Source organism: Gopherus flavomarginatus, chromosome 6, assembly GCF_025201925.1.
Source record: "Gopherus flavomarginatus isolate rGopFla2 chromosome 6, rGopFla2.mat.asm, whole genome shotgun sequence".
NCBI lineage: Eukaryota > Metazoa > Chordata > Testudines > Testudinidae > Gopherus > Gopherus flavomarginatus.
Window position 1 is genome coordinate 118,044,205 of NC_066622.1, and position 18,808 is coordinate 118,063,012.

The following is an 18,808-nucleotide window of genomic DNA, read 5'->3' on the forward strand; positions in this document are numbered from 1 at the left end:
TGTGTACGGACTGTGTTTTAAGTACACTACAATTTGTACATAAAAAGAAACTCAAGACGGAGAGTTCTCTACAATATCCAAGATGCCACAAGCTTTGGAACACATTTTAGAAAGCCTATAGTGTTATAGTTTATCAATAGTCAAGTGTCCCAAGTCACAAAACAAAAAAGTCTAGGAATAAAAACATAATAATCAATGAATTAGGCTAAGATTTCAGAAGTTACATACAGTTAGTTAACACTATACTCATTTAAACTAATCAGTGAAAGTCTCATTATATTAAACATCCTTTACACATATAGTCTAAGGAATGCAAACTGACTATTTCACATTGTTTATTAAATGTTCAAGGGATGACGTGTCTCATGCTATCGGCAGTGGCTCACAACTGTGAATGCCTATCTCAGGGCAGACTGTTAGAAAACAGGGTAGACATCCCAAGCCGGTGGTATTTCATCAAACCAGTAACAAATGTGAACTCGTGGGTCGCTACACCAGTCTTACCATGGAGTCACAGACTCTCCAGTCTATCTTGCCAAGCAAACTGAACTTCGTGATAAAAGTTTACTTATACCAAAAATCACAACACATCAGGTTGCTCCCAGTCTCAAGAGACCAATCACTTACCTCGGATCTTACACAAAAGACAAGGCAGGTAGCCAATTCTGCAGTAAACTAAATGAAGGTTTATTAACTAAGAAAAGGAAGTGAGCGTTATTGAGAGGTTAAAGCAGATAAAATACATACATAAAGGTGAGTCACAGTTTGTAATTCCAAATGGTGGCAGTGATGTAATAAACTGCTGGTCTCCAAAAAAAATATTTCAGGGCTACCCAGAATAACTCTAGGAATCTCTGTCTTCTCATTCAGTTTCTCTGACTTGTTAGAATACAAACAGTCCAGAGATGCAGGATTTTTCCTCGAATCCATATTTAAATTTTTTTTTACAGAAAGCAAGTTGACAGTGTCTCTACCAACATGGGCTTTTCATTTGATGACAGTGAGTGAGGAAAGCACTTTGAGCCTCTGACCTTCACTCATCACACACCATGGCCACTTGCTTTGAAATTAGCCTTTTTTCTGTTAAAGTTTTTCATTTGCATTTCATAAGGCTTCTTTCTTGTCTGATGATTTATTCAGTTACAGGGACCTTTACAATGTAGATGTTTGCTATTACATTATATCATGACACACAAGTAAAATAATACCTGTAAGATCCATTAGTTTTCATGTAGTTTAAACACCAAATACACTCTTATACATTTAACAGTTACTTTGATCTATACTAAAGTGAATTCACCTGAATACTCTTTGGCAAGACTTGGTCTGCTAACATCACAATGTCAATCATCTCTTCAGCACTATGAGTAAGCAACTGCTGAATAAACCAATACCATTTTTTTCTCAAGTTTTGAGTTTTTCAACTGTGTAAAGGTAGGTTCTTGTCCTGAAGAGACACTAGGTGCAGGAGAGAGGGGGTGGAAGAGGTGGGGGCCTGAGACTATCTTATCTCTAGTCTACATTTGGGGGGGGGGGGGAATCGATCTAAATTACGCAACTTCAGCTACATGAATAACATAGCTGATGTCATCGTACTTAGATCTAATCACTGCGGTGTCTTCACTGTGGTGAGTCGACTGCTGATGTTCCCGCATCGACTCTGCCTGTGCCTCTCAGCCTGGTGGAGTACAGTTGTTGACGGAGAGCGCTCGGGGGTCAATTTATCGTGTCTAGTCTAGACGCGATAAATCGACCCCTGCTGGATTGACCGCTGGCTGCTGATCTGGGAGGTAGTATAGACATACCCTCAGTCATACATCTCAACCTGGCCCAACTGTAGGAAGCAATATATAGCAAAGAACCAAAGGTACACAAACATTATTTATGCAGGAAACTTAAAAATTATGTGGGATTCATTCCTTTAGTGTAAATGACTACCACCTGTTTCATAATTATTTGGTTTTGATGTAGATAATTTCCAAAAATAAAGATGAAGGGACACTAAATTTGTGCAGATCTAAGGTGACCCTGGATCTAAAATGAGTGACATCCCTTGAAATGAGGGACATCTGAGAGGTAAGAACCTGGTACCAGAGACTAAAAATACAATTAAAACTGGTTCAAGTCCTTGCCTCTAACTACCAGCAGTCACTGCTCCAGAGCTGCTAAGCAACCAGAGAATTCCAGGTATAATTTCATTGCCCTCCTCATTGCTTTCCATAAGCCAGAGGCAGCTACAAACAGCAGCAGCTTCAGCTAGCCTCCACATTAACGGTATTGTAATCCTATCACGTATCCCACAATGTGGAGAACAACAATGAGATTCCTCAGGGAAATGGGAGAAAAGAGGGAACTGTTAAACCCCATGTAGAGGCGGAAAGAGGACAAGAAGACTCAGAGAGGGGAGGAGGGTGAGAAGCTGGGAGAGAAGATGAACCTTATACTAGTGACAGGTAAAAATAAAAGGGTACCCAGCAAAGGTGGCAGAAGAGTGGAAAGAGGGAAAAACTATACTGAGGGATAATTTGGGAAACGGAGGAGAGGATTAGTGCCCCCATAAGGTTGCCAAAATGAGGGAGCAAAGTTATTGCCTGCCGCAATCACACTAGATAGGATAGCAGGTTGCTAGATTTTTTCCCCCAGTGAGTTACAGCCTAAACGGGGAAAGGTGATTTTGTGGGAGAAGATCACAAAATATTAGTGAGAATCTATGGATTCAGATTCACATTTTCGAATGTTCACTTTATCTTAGAACTTTTGAAGTTCTCCTATCAATAGTTTTACATGTGTTATATGAATGGCAAAGTCTGTAGTGCCAGCAGTACACCACTGTGATGAAACAACACATACTGAGACAATATCAAAAGTCTACATACATTGAGTGTAAGATATAGTGGATTTCTGGTAGGAGAGCAGCTCTTTAAGAAAACTGTATTGGTTTTGAAGTTTTAAATGACAAAATATTTTTATTTTTAAAACTTGCATTCACCAGAATATGCACTTGACCCTCCAGTAGTTCAGGGCCCAGCTATATGGAAATTGTTCCTAGCAAAAATATTAATATGCTAACAATTATAAATGTACAATGAACTCAACAATTTCAGCATGAGGTTTTCTTAGAATATTTTCAATAATACCATTATGAACAGACAAATAGTTTCTCCATAATTAAGACTGCAAAAAGGATTTCATTACAATAAAGAGATTTTCACATGCATTACTCTTAAAATTCAAGTCTCTCTTATGCAGAGTAAGTCCCAGGGTGTAACAGTTTTTTCCACAGTCATAAACAGATAAATAAGAGTTAATAGAACAGAAGCACTTCATATCTCTTTTGCCTGTAAAGGGCTAACAAGACCAGTGAGCCTGGCTGTCACCTGACCAGAGGACCAATTAGGGGACAGGATACTTTCAAATCTTGAGAGAGGGAAGTTTGTGTGTGTGCTGTTAGTTTTTGGGACCAGACGTGCAACCAGGTTTCTCTCCAATCTCTCCGATACAAGCTCTTATATGTCCAGAATAGTGAGTACTAGGTAAATAAGGCGAGTTAGGCTTATGTTTCCCAGGGAGGGAAAGCCTCGGAGAGGCAACATTAGGGAAAGGGTTTACTTTCCTTGTGGTAAGATCCAGAGGGTCTGGGTCTTGGGGTTCCCCAGGCAAGGTCTTGGGGGGACCAGAGTGTACCAGGCACTGGAATTCCTGGTTGGTGGCAGTGCTACAGGTTCTAAGCTGGTAATTAAGCTTAGAGGAATTCATGCTGGTAAACCATCTTTTGGACGCTAAGGTTTAGAGTGGGGAAATATACCATGACATGGTGTGCAGCGTGTGGGATAGATAGATAGATAGATAGAAAGATAGATAGAAGTCAAAAAGCCAGTGAGGTTTTTATTTCTCTCCCTGCTAGCTATCTGCAGGCAGACTGAGAGGTTTGGGTTTAGAAGCAAAAGCCAGTAGGATTTTTTCTCTCTCTTTCCCTGCTAGCTCTGTGCAAAGCAGGCTAGAGGAGATTTGCTTTTAAAAGCAAAGGTCTGCAAGTTTTTTTTGGTCTCTCCCTTCTGAGTACTCTGAAGGCAAAGGCATTAGAGTTTAACAATGGTCTTTTGTTAAACAAAGAGACTCCAGCTGTGAGTCACCATACACCAGCAAAACACATTTGCAAATGAATGTTTTTTTTTCTTTCTAACTCTGTCGGGAATAGCTAGGTAGAAGGAGTTAAAAGAAAGACTCTGTTGCTAAGCAACCCGAAGAAGGCAACAGAAAAGCAGCATTTCAGACAGTAAACACCAGAGAGCACCCCAACACAAGAAAGCAGAAACCATGATTACCAAGGACACCCTGAAACAGAAACAGGCAAAACTGGATGCAGAGGCACAAAATTGAAGACGCAGACCACAAGCGAGACATGGAAAAGAAACAAAAAGAACTAGAAATAAAACAAAAAAAGAGATAGAACTGAGAGAAAAAGAGATGGAGCTGAGAGAAAGAGAAAAAGAGGTTGCCCACAGGAGAGAGCTGGAGATAAGGAAAAAAGAGAGGGAATACAGGGAAAGAGAGAGGGAAGAGAGAGAAAGCATGAACTAGAATTAGTGCAGGCTAAGCAGAATAACACAGCCACCCCAACAATCCTTCGCCAGTTGTTGTTCCACATCCCAGGAAATTTCCCACCTACAAGGCAGGTGATGACACTGAGGCTTTCCTAGAAAATTTTGAAAGGACCTGCCATGGGTACAGCATCTCTGAAGACCAGTACATGATAGAGCTGAGGCCACTGCTCAGTGGACCCCTAGCAGAGGTGGCGGCTAAAATGCCTAAGGAACACATGAACGATTATAAACTTTTTCAAACCAAGGCCAGAATCAGAATGGGGCTAACACCTGAGCATGCCCGTCGGAGGTTCAGAGCCCTAAGGTGGAAACTAGATGTGTCATTCACCAGACACGCCTATCACATTGGAAAGAATTATAATGCCTGGATATCAGGAGCCAATGTTAAATCTCTGGACAACATGCACCTCCTAATACAATTGGAGCAGTTCTTAGAGGGTGTTCCTGAAGAAATAGAAAGGTACATCCTAGAGGGGAAGCCCAAAACGGTAACTGAGGCGGGGGAGATTGGAGCCAAATGGGTGGAAGTGGCAGAAAAGAAAAAAGCTACTATCAAGGGGAGCGAATATCACAAGGGTCACACCAACGATAAACCCTATAACCGAGGGCAACCCAAGACCCCACCTACAACCCAGGGAAAGCCGCCAACTCCCTATTCTCTCACCTCACCAATCTCCAGTAACCCACCTCGGCCCAGTGACCAGTCAGCTGGGCGATGCTTCAAGTGTAATGAACTGGGACATATAAAGGCCAACCGCCCCAAGAACCCCAACCGAGTGCAGTTCATTATATTTCCATCACTTCAAAGATCCCCAGGCCCAGATGCCTCTCAAATACCCTCAGAGCGAAGGGAAATTTTGAGAGTGGGCGGAAAGAAGGTTATCGCGTGGAGAGACACGGGGGCACAAGTGTCAGCTATACACCAATCCTTAGTGGACCCCAAATTCATCAACCCAAAGGCCCAAGTGACAATTTACCCCTTCATGTCACAAGCTGTAGACTTGCCTACAGCTAAACTGCTTGTCCAATACAAAGGCTGGTCAGGAATGTGGACTTTTGCAGTCTACGACAATTATCACATCCCCATGCTACTGGGGGAAGACTTGGCCAACCAGGTAAAGTAGGCCAAGAAAGTGGGAATGGTTACACGCAGCCAAGCCAGGCAAGCTTCCAGACCCATCCGTGTTCCTGAGCCGTCCACTGGGGCCCCGTCTGTGTTAGCAGAGATCCAGACAGAGGTAGTGGACCCGGATCCCCTGCCAATGACTGCAACAGCCACAGTACATCCAGTCCCAGACCCAGACCTGGAAACGCAACCAGCACCAGAACTATTGCCAGCACTGACGCCAGCGGTTGCAAATGCATCTTCAACCCCAACGCCAGAGAGCGCCAGCGAGCCTGAACTGGCAGAAGCAGCAGACAAGCAAGAGGCTCAACCGGAGCCTGAAATACCACCTGGTGCACCAGCAGGGAGCGGTTCACCAGCCACGGAAACAACCTCATCACCTACATCGCTTCCCGAAGGGCCAAGCCCAAGTCCACAGTCTAAGGAAGAACTGGTGTCTCCAATCTCCATGAAACAGTTCCAGACTGAGCAGGAAGCAGATGATAGCCTTCAGAAAGCTTGGGCGGCGGCATAGAGCACCCAACTGCCTCTCAGCTCTTCTAACCGATCCCAGTTTGTTATAAAACAAGGGCTTTTATATAAGGAGACTCTTTCTGATGGACACCGGGAAGACTGGCATCCACAAAAATAGTTGGTGGTTCCAACTAAGTACCGGGGGGAAGCTCTTAAGCTTAGCCCATAATCATCCCAGTGGCCATGCTGGGGTGAACAGAACGAAAGACAGGTTGGGGAAGTCCTTCCACTGGGAGTGAATGGGCAAGGATGTTGCCAAGTATGTCCGGTTTTGTGAGGTGTGCCAAAAAGTGGGAAAGCCCCAAGACCAGGTCAAGGCCCCTCTCCAGCCACTCCCCGTAATAGAGGTCCCATTTCAGCGAGTAGCTGTGGATATTCTGGGTACTTTCCCAAAAAAGACCCCCAGAGGAAAGCAGTACATACTGACTTTTGTGGACCTTGCTACCCGATGGCCAGAAGAAGTAGCTCTAGGCAACACCAGAGCTAAAACTGTGTGCCAGGTCCTAACAGACATTTTTACCAGGGTAGGTTGGCCCTCCGACATCCTTACGGATTCAGGGACTAATTTCAGGGCCGGGACCATGAAAGAACTGTGGGAGACTCATGGGGTGAATCACTTAGTTGCCACCCCGTACCACCATCAAACCAATGGCCTGGTGGAAAGGTTTAATGGAACTTTGGGGGCCATCATACGTAAATTCGTGAATGAACACTCCAACGACTGGGACCTAGTGTTGCAGCAGTTGCTCTTTGCCTATAGGGCTGTACCACATCCCAGTTTAGGGTTTTCACCGTTTGAGCTTGTGTATGGCCACGAGGTTAAAGGGTCATTACAGTTGGTGAAGCAGCAATGGGAGGAGTTTACACCCTCTCCAGGAACTAACATTCTGGACTTTGTAAGCAACCTACAAAACACCCTCCGACACTCTTTGGCCCTCGCTAAAGAAAACCTAAAGGATGCTCAAAAAGAGCAAAAGGCCCGGTATGATAGACATACCAGAGAGCGTTCCTTCAAGGTAGGAGACCAGGTTATGGTCTTGAAGGCGCAACAGGCCCATAAGATGGAAGCATCATGGGAAGGGCCATTCACGGTCCAAGGGCGCCTGGGAGCTGTTAACTACCTCATAGCATTTCCCAATTCCTCCCTAAAACCCAGAGTGTACCACGTTAATTCTCTCAAGCCCTTTTATTCCAGAGACTTGCAGGTTTGTCAGTTTACAGCCCAGGGAGGAGATGATGCTGAGTGGCCTGACAGTGTCTACGATGAAGGGTAAAGTGATGGTGGCGTGGAAAAGGTGAACTTCTCCACAACCCGGGAATGTCTGCAGCGGCAACAGATCAAGGAGTTAATGCACTCTCCCATGAAAATTTCCCAGAATCAACTGGTTAAAAATTGTCCTTACAATGTAAAGAATCTTGTAGTTTTACATAATTAGTAGTATAGGTAAAGGTGTATGTGTTTATTAATCTGTTTATTCTAAGTTCTAGGAAAAAATCACTGCCAGAGGGGTCCCACACTGTCAGCGATTTGGGGGGCATGTCATAAACAGATAAGGAAGAGTTAATAGAACAGAAGTACTTGATATCTCTTTTGCCTGTAAAGAGTTAACAAGACTAGTGAGCCTGGCTGTCACCTGACCAGAGGACCAATCAGGGGGACAGGATACTTTCAAATCTTGAGGGAAGGAAGTTTTTGTGTGTGCTGTTAGTTTTTGGTTGTTGTTCACTCTAGGGGTTCAGAGGGACCAGACGTGCAACCAGGTTTCTCTCCAGTCTCCCTGATACAGGCTCTTATAAGTTCAGAATCGTGAGTACTAGGTAGACAAAGCGAGTTAGGCTTATGTTTGTTTTCTTTATTTGCAAAGGTGTATTTGGCTGGAAGGAGTTCAAATTTGTATTTTGCTGAAAGGATTTTACTTTGTACTTACATACTTAGGCTGGGAGGGTATTCCCAGTGTCTATAGCTGAAAGACCCTGTACCTATTCCATTTTAAATTTACAAAGATAATTTTTACTGTTTTTTTCTCTTTAATTAAAAGTTTCTTGTTTAAGAACCTGATTTTTTTTTATTCTGGTGTGAGACCCCAGGGGACAGGGTCTGGATTCACCAGGGAATTGGTGGAGAGAAAGGAGGGAAGGGGGAGAGAGAGGCTAATTTCTCTCTGGGTTAGGATTACTCTCTCTCTCAGGGAGAGTCTGCGAGGGGGAGAGAGAAGGAGGGGGGGAAGGTGCATTTTCCTCTCTGTTTAAGATTCAAGAAGTTTGAATCACAGTGATCTTCCAGGGTAACCCAGGGAGGGGAAGCCTCGGAGAGGGAAAGGGTTTACTTTCCTTGTGGTAAGATCCAGAGGGTCTGGGTCTTGGGGTTCCCCAGGCAAGGTCTTGGGGGGACCAGAATGTACCAGGCACTGGAATTCCTGGTTGGTGGCAGCGCTACAGGTTCTAAGCTGGTAATTAAGCTTAGAGGAATTCATGCTGGTACCCCATCTTTTGGACGCTAAGGTTCAGAGTGGGGAATTATACCATGACACCCCTGTTCTAGCATATATTGTAGTTTATGGTAATTTTCACAATACACGATTTTCCTCTTACGCAGTGACTTTAGAACCTAACTCCCGTGTAAGATGCGACATGGCATCCAGTTCACAAAATCCTATTTCAATAACAGAGCTTGCTGGCTTGCAATGCACATCTGCAAGGAGGAAATTGAGTAGACCTTTCTTCCCATTAAATCTAGCCTTCTGAAATCCTTTTCTTTAGGCGCAGATTTATATCTTCCCTGTCTTGCTCACTCATTTGCCACTGTCACAACCAGGGAATTTGGAGTTGGATGAGAGAAAAAAAGATTCAAAATCCTGCACTGGCACATAGTACACTTTGTTGTAGGCTTTAACAAAGCTGGGGTATTCCATAGAGATTTAGCAAGTTCTAGTATTGCTTCATTTATAGTGAAAGCAACTTCCCCAGGAGCCAATAACTGGAGGATATCCACTAATTTATGGGTCTTCTCCTGTAGAAACTCAGCCTTAATACCTCAGGCTGATGCCATGTGCCAGAACAGACAACGATATGACCTGAAGTCTTTTGGTAATGGAGACAAGGACTTGGGTTTCATTGTGTCATCTGGTGATGAGGAGGAAGATGTAGCTGGGATCAGTGGAATCCTCAGGAATGACTTCGACTGCCCTACAAAGGACTTCCCAGGGATTCCATGGAGGTCACTGTGCATAAGGATACTGCACTGACTGCCAGAAAGAACTAGGCCAGGCTCCCATGTCTCTTCTGTGGGAAAGGTACTGATCCCGGTACCAACTATGATTCCTGCTATGTCAAAATGACTTTCAAGTTCAAGAGCAAGACAGGGAAAGGGCACGAGATGCTTCTGAGCTCAAGTGTGAGGATCCTCCAAATAGTTTGATTGTGGTAGTGGGGCTGCTCCTAACACCCCATTGGAGTGGACCACATCAAACACCAACATTACCCCTGGCTCAACCTCGCAGGGCCATCACTAGTGAGGAACAGTTGATGGTTCCTTTTCCCAAGGAATGGTCCCCTGATCCACATTCCTTCTCAGATAACCAATTCATGAGATGCTTCTCACTTTACTCAGGGATAGTTACGGAGCTTAAAACTCAGACTCAATACATGTGATGATACCATGATCAGCCTTGGTCTGTGCAGAGCTTTGAAGCACCGTGTGGACAAGAGCAATTGGGAGGAAGTTGGAAAGAAGGCCTGTAGCAGGTGGAAATGACAGAAGGACAGACACCCTTCAGCTCATGAAAGTTAGCAGGTATGAGGGAAGAAATGAAGTACAATCAGTTTTTAGAGATTCTTATATAACCTCTCTGCTACCATAAATTCTTGGGTCAAAATCAGGACAATATTGCAAAATACAGTAACTCGTCACTTAATGTTGTAGTTATTTCCCTGAAACATGTGACTTTATGTGAAACAATGTTAAGCTAATCCAATTTCCCCATAAGAATTAATATAAATAGAGCGGGTTAGGTTCCAGGGATTTTTTTTTCGCCAGACAAAAATTATATACATATACAGTACACATTTTAAACAATTTTTAACAAACAGTTTAATATTGTACATGGCAATGAATGATTGTGAAGCTTGGTTGAGGAGGTGGAGGAAGGATGGAATATTTCCCAGGGAAAGCTTGCTGCTAAATGATGAACTAGCACTCGGCTAAGCCCCCAAGGGTTAACACACTGTTGTCAATGTAGCCTCTCACTCTACAAGCAGCATGGACTGAGGCAGGAAGCACAATAGATGCAGGGCAGTAGCTGCAAACTCTTCCCTAGAAAAACAGAAGATGAGGAGAACACACTATCCAGCAGGAGGGCACCACTCTCTCCTCCTGACAGCACATGCACAGCTGTACAAATGCTGACTTTCCAAAGTGCTGAGGGGTGAGTGCATGAGAGAGAGACAGACGTGCATTGCCCCTTTAAATACGCTGATCCCACTCAAGTATGTTGCCCTTTTAAGCAGACTAGCCAGTTCAGATAGGAAGCAACAGCTTCCAGCCAGCTCCCTCCTTTCTGTCCCTGATCCCTGTCCCACTGCTCTGCTTTGTGGAGAGGGAGTACCAAGCGGGTTTGCAGGAGCAAGGGGACATCCTGATATCAGCACCTCTCTCCCCTCCTCCCCCAGCAAGCAGGAAGCTCCCAGGAACAGCTCCAAGGCAGAGGGAAGGGCAGGAGCAGCATGGCAATGTAGGGAGGACCACCTGAACTGCTGCTGGGCAGCTGCCAAGCCACATACCTTACAGGGAATTTAAGGGAGCTGATGGGAGGGCTGCCGGCCCCCCATTCCCCAGTTTTAATCTCCACAAGGAGGAGCTGCTTTTCCAGAGAATCCTGCAAGCAATGGACAAAGCAGGCAAACAACGTTATAAGGGAGCATTGCGCAACTTTAAACGAGCTTGTTCCCTAATAGATCAGCAACGTAATAACGTTAACCGGGACAACATTAAGTGCAGAGTTACTGTACTTTTCTCATAATTCCTTTTTATACTCTGTGGAAGATTTTAATTCATTTCTAAAAAGATTCCTCTTCCACATTTCATTTTTACACACACACACACACACACACACACACACACACACACACACACACACACACACACACAGTGGTGAGCTGGAGCTGGTTCCCACCGGTTCGCAAGAACTGGTTGTTAAAATTTGATGCTGGTGTAGAACTGCCTGTTAAGTGGCGGATGGGTGGGACTGTCCTATCCCCCACCTGAGCTCCCAGGAGTCCCAGCTGGGCAGGGGGGGTGCAAGGCTCCCGGCCCCTTCCCTACTCCCGCCCAGGCGCAGCGTGCCAAGCAGCCGGCAGCTCAGCTCCTGAGTCTTGCCACTTTGAGCGGTCGCCAGCAAGGTGGGTGGGGGGAGCTGTGAGCTTCAAGGCCACTGGGGGATGTGGGGGGAGAGGAAGTGGGGAAATTTGCCCCAGGACCTGGCCCTATGAGGATGACTCCCCTTGGCCCTCCCCCTCTCCCCCCTACCCCACACACACAGCCGCAGCGTGCCAAGCCACCAGCAGCTGTGCAGTTCAGTTCCCAAGTCCTGCTGCTTTGAGCGGCCGCTGGCAAGGTAAGGGGGGAGGGGGGCTATGAGCTCCAGGGCAGCCAGGGGCGGGGGTCAAGTGGGACAATTTGCACCAGGCCCTGGGCCCTGCAGGGGCCCCTGGCCCCAGTCATTTCCCTACACACCCCCTGAATTTCCCCAACACCCCCCAGTTTTGTGAACTAGTTGCATGCCAAACCTGGTGGCTGAACTTTGCGACTTTGTCCTCACCCACAACTATTTCACATTTGGAGACAATATATAACTTCAAGTCAGTGGCACTGCTATGGGTATCTGCATGGCCCCATATTATGCCAACATTTTTATGGCTGACTTAGAACAATGCTTCCTTAGCTCTCATCCCCAAACGCCCCTACTCTACTTGCACTGCATTGGTGACATCTTCATCATCTGGACCCATGAAAAAGAAGCCCTTGAGGAATTCCACCATGATTTCAACAATTTCCATCTCACCACCAACCTCAGCCTAGACCAATCCACACAAGCAGTCCATTTCCTGGGCACTACTGTGCTAATAAGTAATCGTCACATAAACACCACCCTATACCGGAAACCTACTGACTGCTATACTTACCTACATGCCTCTAGCTTCCATCCAGGACACACCACATAATCCATTGTCTACAGCCAAGCTCTAAGATACAACCACATTTGCTCCAATCCCTCAGAGAGAGACAAACACCTATAAGATCTCTGTCAAGCATTCTTAAAACTACAATACCCATCTGCTGAAGTGAAAAAACAGATTGACAGAGCCAGAAGGGTACCCAGAAGTCACCTACTACAAGACAGGCCCAACACAGAAAATAACAGAATGCCACTAGCCGTCATCTTCAGCTCCCAACTAAAACCTCTCCAGCACATCAAAGATCTACAACCTATCCTGAAAGATGACCCCTCACTCTCCCAGATCTTGGGAAACACGCCTGTCCTCACTTACAGACAGCTCTCCCAACCTGAAGCAAATACTCACCAGCAACCACACAACACAAAACAAAAACACTAACCCAGGAACCTATCCTTGCAACAAAGCCCGATGCCACTTCTATCCACATCAAGGCCGGCTTCAGGAAGAGCGGAGTACGATTCGAATAGTTTCGACGGGGCCCCAGCAGGGATGACTCACCTGGTGGCACTCCGGGTCTGTGCCGAAGACCTGGAGCGAGTGAAGAACCTGCCGCCGAAGACCTGGAGCACTGCTGGGTGAGTAAATATTAAAAAGGCACCTAAGTTAGGTGCTTTTCTTTAGGGTGGGGCCCAATTTGGGGGAATTGGCCTAAAGCCAGCCCTGGTCCACATATCTATTCAAGTGACACCATAACAGGATCTAATCACATCAGCCACACCATCAAGGGCTCATTCACCTGCACGTCTACCAGTGTGATATATGCCATCGTGTGCCAGCAATGCCCCTCTGCCATGTACATTGGCCAAACTGGACAGTCTCTACACAAAAGAATAAATGGACACATCTGACATCAGGAATCATAACATTCAAAAACCAGTAGGAGAACACTTCAACCTCTCTGGCCATTCAGTAACAGATTTAAAGGTGGCAATTTTACAACAGAAAAGCTTCAAAAACAGACTCCAACTAGAAACTGCTGAACTTGAATTAATATGCGAACTAGATACAATCAGTTTAGGCTTAAATAGAGACTGGGAATGGCTGAGCCATTATACACATTGAATCTATTTCCTCATGTTAAGTATCCTCACACTTTCTTGTCAAACTGTCTCAAACTACAAGTTCCACTCTATGCATCCGATGAAGTGGGCCCACAAAAGCTTATTCTCAGATACATTTGTTAGTCTCTAAGGTGCCACAAGTACTCCTGTTCTTTTTGCGGATACAGACTAACACGACTGCTACTCGGAAACATGCCAATTTAGTGACTGGAAATTTGAATTGAAATTGAAACATTAATACACACTTTAAAAGTGTATGATAAAATACAAGTATCTGAAAGTATAATAGATTTGAAAAGTATGAACATAGACTAGCTTCCTTATACAGCTGTTTTTTATGACAATGTCAGTGCATTCATTTCAATTATGTTGGCCAACTTAATTTCAAATGATAATTTGTAAGTAAAGTCTAAATGAGCTCTCCCTGACAGCTAATGATGAGCTGGAGGCTGGGGGGAAAGGCTTCAGGACCAGACTGTATTTACATTCACACCTAATCTACCTTAGTATCCAGAGCTGTGTTGCCCAAGTGATAGATTTTGGCTGGGGTTGGGTTACAAATCACTTGAATGCATTGGCGGGGAATGAAATATTGTTATTCTTATTGTATGAGTAAAGGGCAGTAGAACTGTCCTTAGCCTGTGCTGACTGAGTGCATCAAGAGAGAGGGTGGGGACCTGTTCATCTCCACTGTTTTAAAGACAGAGCTGATTAGGCTCCATAGATAGTCTTTTGTTCTGTTAAGCGACCACTGCAGCTGAAATCACTGATAATCAGGTCTACGTGCTTAGTCCTGCTGTGGGTACAGTGTTTGTGTAAACGACACCCAGACTACACTAGTAGTGAGGTTCCCTCGCTGAGAGCTCAGCTGAAATCACTGAGAGCTGGCAGAACCTCAAGAGACCAACTCACAGAGGTCACAGTGACAGGTGGCAGCAGAAGATGACTGCACAGGGCCATTGGCAACAGAGTGGTGGAGTGAACGGTGGCACAATGAACAGCCATGGCCAGAGCGAACAGTGAGCAGCTGGAGGGACGAGCAAGGTGCCTTCTTGCCCCCCCACCTGGGAGGTGTACTCACGTGAAAACACCTCTGAACTCTGAGTCTCCACTGACCAAGGACAACACTGGTGAGTGGGGTGCGGTGAAGGGAAAGTGAGGGGCACGTTAAATAAACATTTGTTTGCTGGACTATATTTTAGTGACATTGCTCCAGAATGCTAGATTTGTGACTGGGAATGGAAACTTACATGTTTCCTAGTAGGTCAAGATTTTTAAAATGCATTATTTGCCAAGGTTGTTATCTCACATTGTTGCTATCTTGAGAGGTCATTATGTTGGGGAGTTTCTGTACTAAACATTTTTATTATTATTATAACTAATTTTTATATAAGAATGGTCATACTGGGTCAGACCAATGGGCCATATAGCCCAGTATCTTGTCTTCCAACAGTGGTCAAGGCCAGGTGCTTCAGAGGGAATGAACAGAACAGGGAATCATCAAGTGATCCATCCCGTTGCCCATTCCCAGCTTCTGGCAAACAGGCTAGGGACCCTCAGAGCATGGTTTTGCATCCCTCCCCATCCTGGCTAATAGCCACTGATGGACCTATTCTCCAGGAATTTATCTAGTTCTTTTTTTAATCCTGTTATAGTTTTGGTCTTCACAGCATCCCCTGGCAAAGAGTTCCACGAGTTGACTGTATGTTGTGTGAAGAAGTACTTCCTTTTGATTTTTTAAAACCTGCTGCCTATTAATTTCATTGGGTGACTTCTAGTTCTTGTGTTATGTGAAGGATTAAATAACATTTCCTTATTCACTTTCTTCACACCAGTCAAAATTTTATAGACTTCTGTTATATCCTGTTAGTCGTCTCTTTTTAAGCTGAAAGTTCCCAGTCATTTTAATTTATCCTCCTGTTTCGTACCCCTAATCATTTTAGTTGCCCATCTCTGTACCTTTTCCATTTCCAATATATCTTTTTTTGGGATGGGGTGACCAGATCTGCACACAGCATTCAAGGTGTACATGTACCATGGATTTATAGAGAGGCAATATGATATGTCTTATCTATCACTTTCTTAAAAAAAGGGAAAGAGTTCAGAGTAGCAGCCGTGTTAGTCTGTATCAGCAAAAGACAACAGGAGTATGTGTAGCACCTTAGAGACTAACAAATTTATTTGAGCACAAGCTTTCATGGACTACATCCGACGAAGTGAGCTGGAGCCCACAAAAGCTTAGGCTCAAATAAATTTGCGAGTATCTAAGGTGCCACAAGTACTCCTGTTCTTTTTAAAAAAGCAAACACAACGTTGGGAATCATTGACTGCCGCTCCACATTGAGTGGATGTTTTCAGAGAACTATCCACAATGACTTCAAGATTTCTTTCTTGAGTGGTAACAGCTAATTCAGACTCCTTCATTTTGTAAGTATAGTTAAGATTGGTTTTCCAATGTGCATTACTTTGCATCAACATTGAATTTCATCTGCCATTTTTGTTGCCCAGTCACTCATTTTTGTGAGATCCCTTTGTAAAACTTCGCAGTCTGCCTGGGACCTAATATCTTGAATAGTTTTGTATCATCTGGAAAAATGGGTAAACAGCGAGGTGGCAAAATTTGCAGATCATTTATGAGTATGTTGAACAGTACAGTCCTTGCATTGTAGGCACGGTCCACTATCAGTGCCAAACACCTTTTGCTGGCCCTCAAGGTCTTTACCAAGTTTCTGGTGGCAATAACAGCCAGACTCAGATGTGTATCTCTTCCTAGATGACATCTTGATCAGCACTCTACCCAGGCAGCACCACACCGTGCCACAATCAGGATGCTGGATCTGCTTCAAGCACACAGATGTGATAACCACAAGAAGTGCTCTTTGACTCCCTTAACAAAGGCAGTTCATGTGGCAGTGGACATAGACATGTGTTGCAATTTCTGTCTATCACTGAATGTATTCCACAAGATCCAGAACCTAATATCCATGTTGGTAGAGTGTGCAAGGCTGACTCTAGCTCAATGTCTATTGCTACTGAGCCTCCTGGTTTTGTCTATAGGACTCATCCCATGGGTGAGGTCCCATATCAGGTGCCTTTAGGCCTTTCTCCTGAAAGTATGTGTAAGCAGAATCAGAATGAGCTCTCCCAGACATCTGGTGGTGAGCTGTGGAAAAAGACTTTAGGGGCTGATCTCATTTGCACTTCTTTTGGCATGGACAGTGAAAATCAATGAAGTCAGCTTCAGGCTTCCATAGCTGAAATATTTAGGTGTAAAACAGTGCAAGAGAATGCTTATTTGTTTTACCACTCCTGTTTTAATTGTCAACAACAATAATAATAAAGGAAATACCTGTTGGTGTTAGTTTTGTAAAAGTTTGTTCTGGCAGAGTTTTGGGACAAATTTAAATTGACAGTGTCCTTTTAAAAAGACACTGTCAACTTGAAATCTAGTCCGTTAAAAAAAAAAAAAAGTTATTTCAGGTTTACACCAGCTCCTAAATTCCCTTTTAAATTTCTACACATTAACAATCACATCGTCAAACAGAAGTGTGTTTTATTTCTCTGTTATTTTTAAAAAGTTGATGTTCCATTAAAACAACTCATCTGACTGCTGACAAGGTTTACTTTTGGTTCATGTACCAGCCAATGAAAATGAAGAAGTCTTTAATAAAATAGTTTAGAAAAGCAAAAAATTATTAAAATGCTTTAAAGCAGGTTTTTTAATCTTAATTCAAACAACTGATTTAAATTGCTTTCTATTAAATTAACCTACCCTGCAATCAGATATTTGAAAAAACTGTCAAATTAAATAATTGCTTTTTAAATGTTTCTCTTTATTGTTTGTAATCCTCTGGAAAGCACACAAGTAAGATTTTTTCTCACTGGTTAGTCCTTTGTTTGGCACTTTTTCCCTTGTGATTTGACTGCAGTTGAAATTGACATGGTTGGTTTCCTTTAATCACTGTACTCTGTACACTGTAACTGAACTTTGTCAATGTCTCATGCTTTGAAAATAAGTCTTAGTTTTGCTTTGGCATCAGGAGGCTGTCCCATGAAAGCATATGCTCAAATAAATTTGTTATTCTCTAACGTGCCACAAGTCCTCCTGTTCTTTTTCTTCTAGTATAGTGACTTTCAACTACATTTGGACAGTGTTATATTTCTTTAAAATGCTATTATTTTAAAGTGGTAGCCAGTTAGGACCCAGAAAATCCCATGACATTACTACAGTCACCATTTTCAATTAATTTTTGAACACGTGGACTTAAATCATGGCCCCACTGAAGTCAGTGGCCAAGATTTCAACCTTGTGGCCTTATCCATGCCGAACTTTTAGTAAAGTTGATGGGATTGGCCTGCATATGTTGTTTGTTCTTTGTATGATTATACTGCATAGGATCCCAGCTGTGGGCTGAGATCCCATTTTGCTAGGGATAAACAGAATAAAAAGACAGTTCCTGCCCCAGTGAACTTACAATCGAAGTATAAAACAAAGCATAACTAAGGGTATAGGAAGACAGGAGAGTACAAGGAAACAATGGGACAATATTGGTCAGCAAATTAAGCAGTGATGTGCAGAGTCAGGCCCTCTGTTTTAAAGTTTTAGCAATTTTTGTAGCCAATATTCAGTATAAAGAAATCACTGTATTCTCAAATTGAAATTTCTAGTAATAAGAAAAACTGATTATATTGTGCTATTTTCACAAATAAAATATGTAGAATTTTGCAGAATTTGAAAATATTGTGTGCAGAATTGTTAATTTTTTGGCACAGAATGCCCCCAGGAGTAGGAAACTGAATAGCATGTTTATCCCAAAAATAAAGCTTTCGGTATAAAAACAAAGCTATTTCCCCTTAGATCAAAAACAGTTACCTCGAGTGGGCAACAATGCCTTCAGCACCTGCAACTTTGAGCCTTTTATTCCATTATACATCACTTTTTTAAACTGAAGGAATAGTTTTCTATTCTAAAAATATTTTTTTCTGTATAAGTATGTGTTTGTATTTATAATAATTTAAGGTTAAACTTCATATGAATAGCTCTTTATTCTTATCACCTTTTCCATGATTTTATTCTTTTAGGGCCAAATTCTAGCACCCTTACTTGCAATGTGTATCACAACACTCTGGAAGAGTCTCACTGAAATTAGCTTGAGTAAGGATGGCAGAAATTTGCCACAGCAAGTAAGTATAGCCCTTAGTCTTTATTTTTTTCTCCCGATTCATATATCAGATTCAAAGAAGGAATAGCTGATAATGCAAAGCAAGGA

At 43.5% G+C, this 18,808-nt stretch overlaps 1 protein-coding gene across 2 annotated transcripts in view; it reads right to left on the minus strand.

Annotated features, from left to right (window-relative positions):
- Positions 1-18,808, minus strand: part of FANK1 (fibronectin type III and ankyrin repeat domains 1) — a 71,054-nt gene that overhangs the window by 35,418 nt on the left and 16,828 nt on the right. The gene's annotated exons all lie outside the window — the stretch shown is intronic.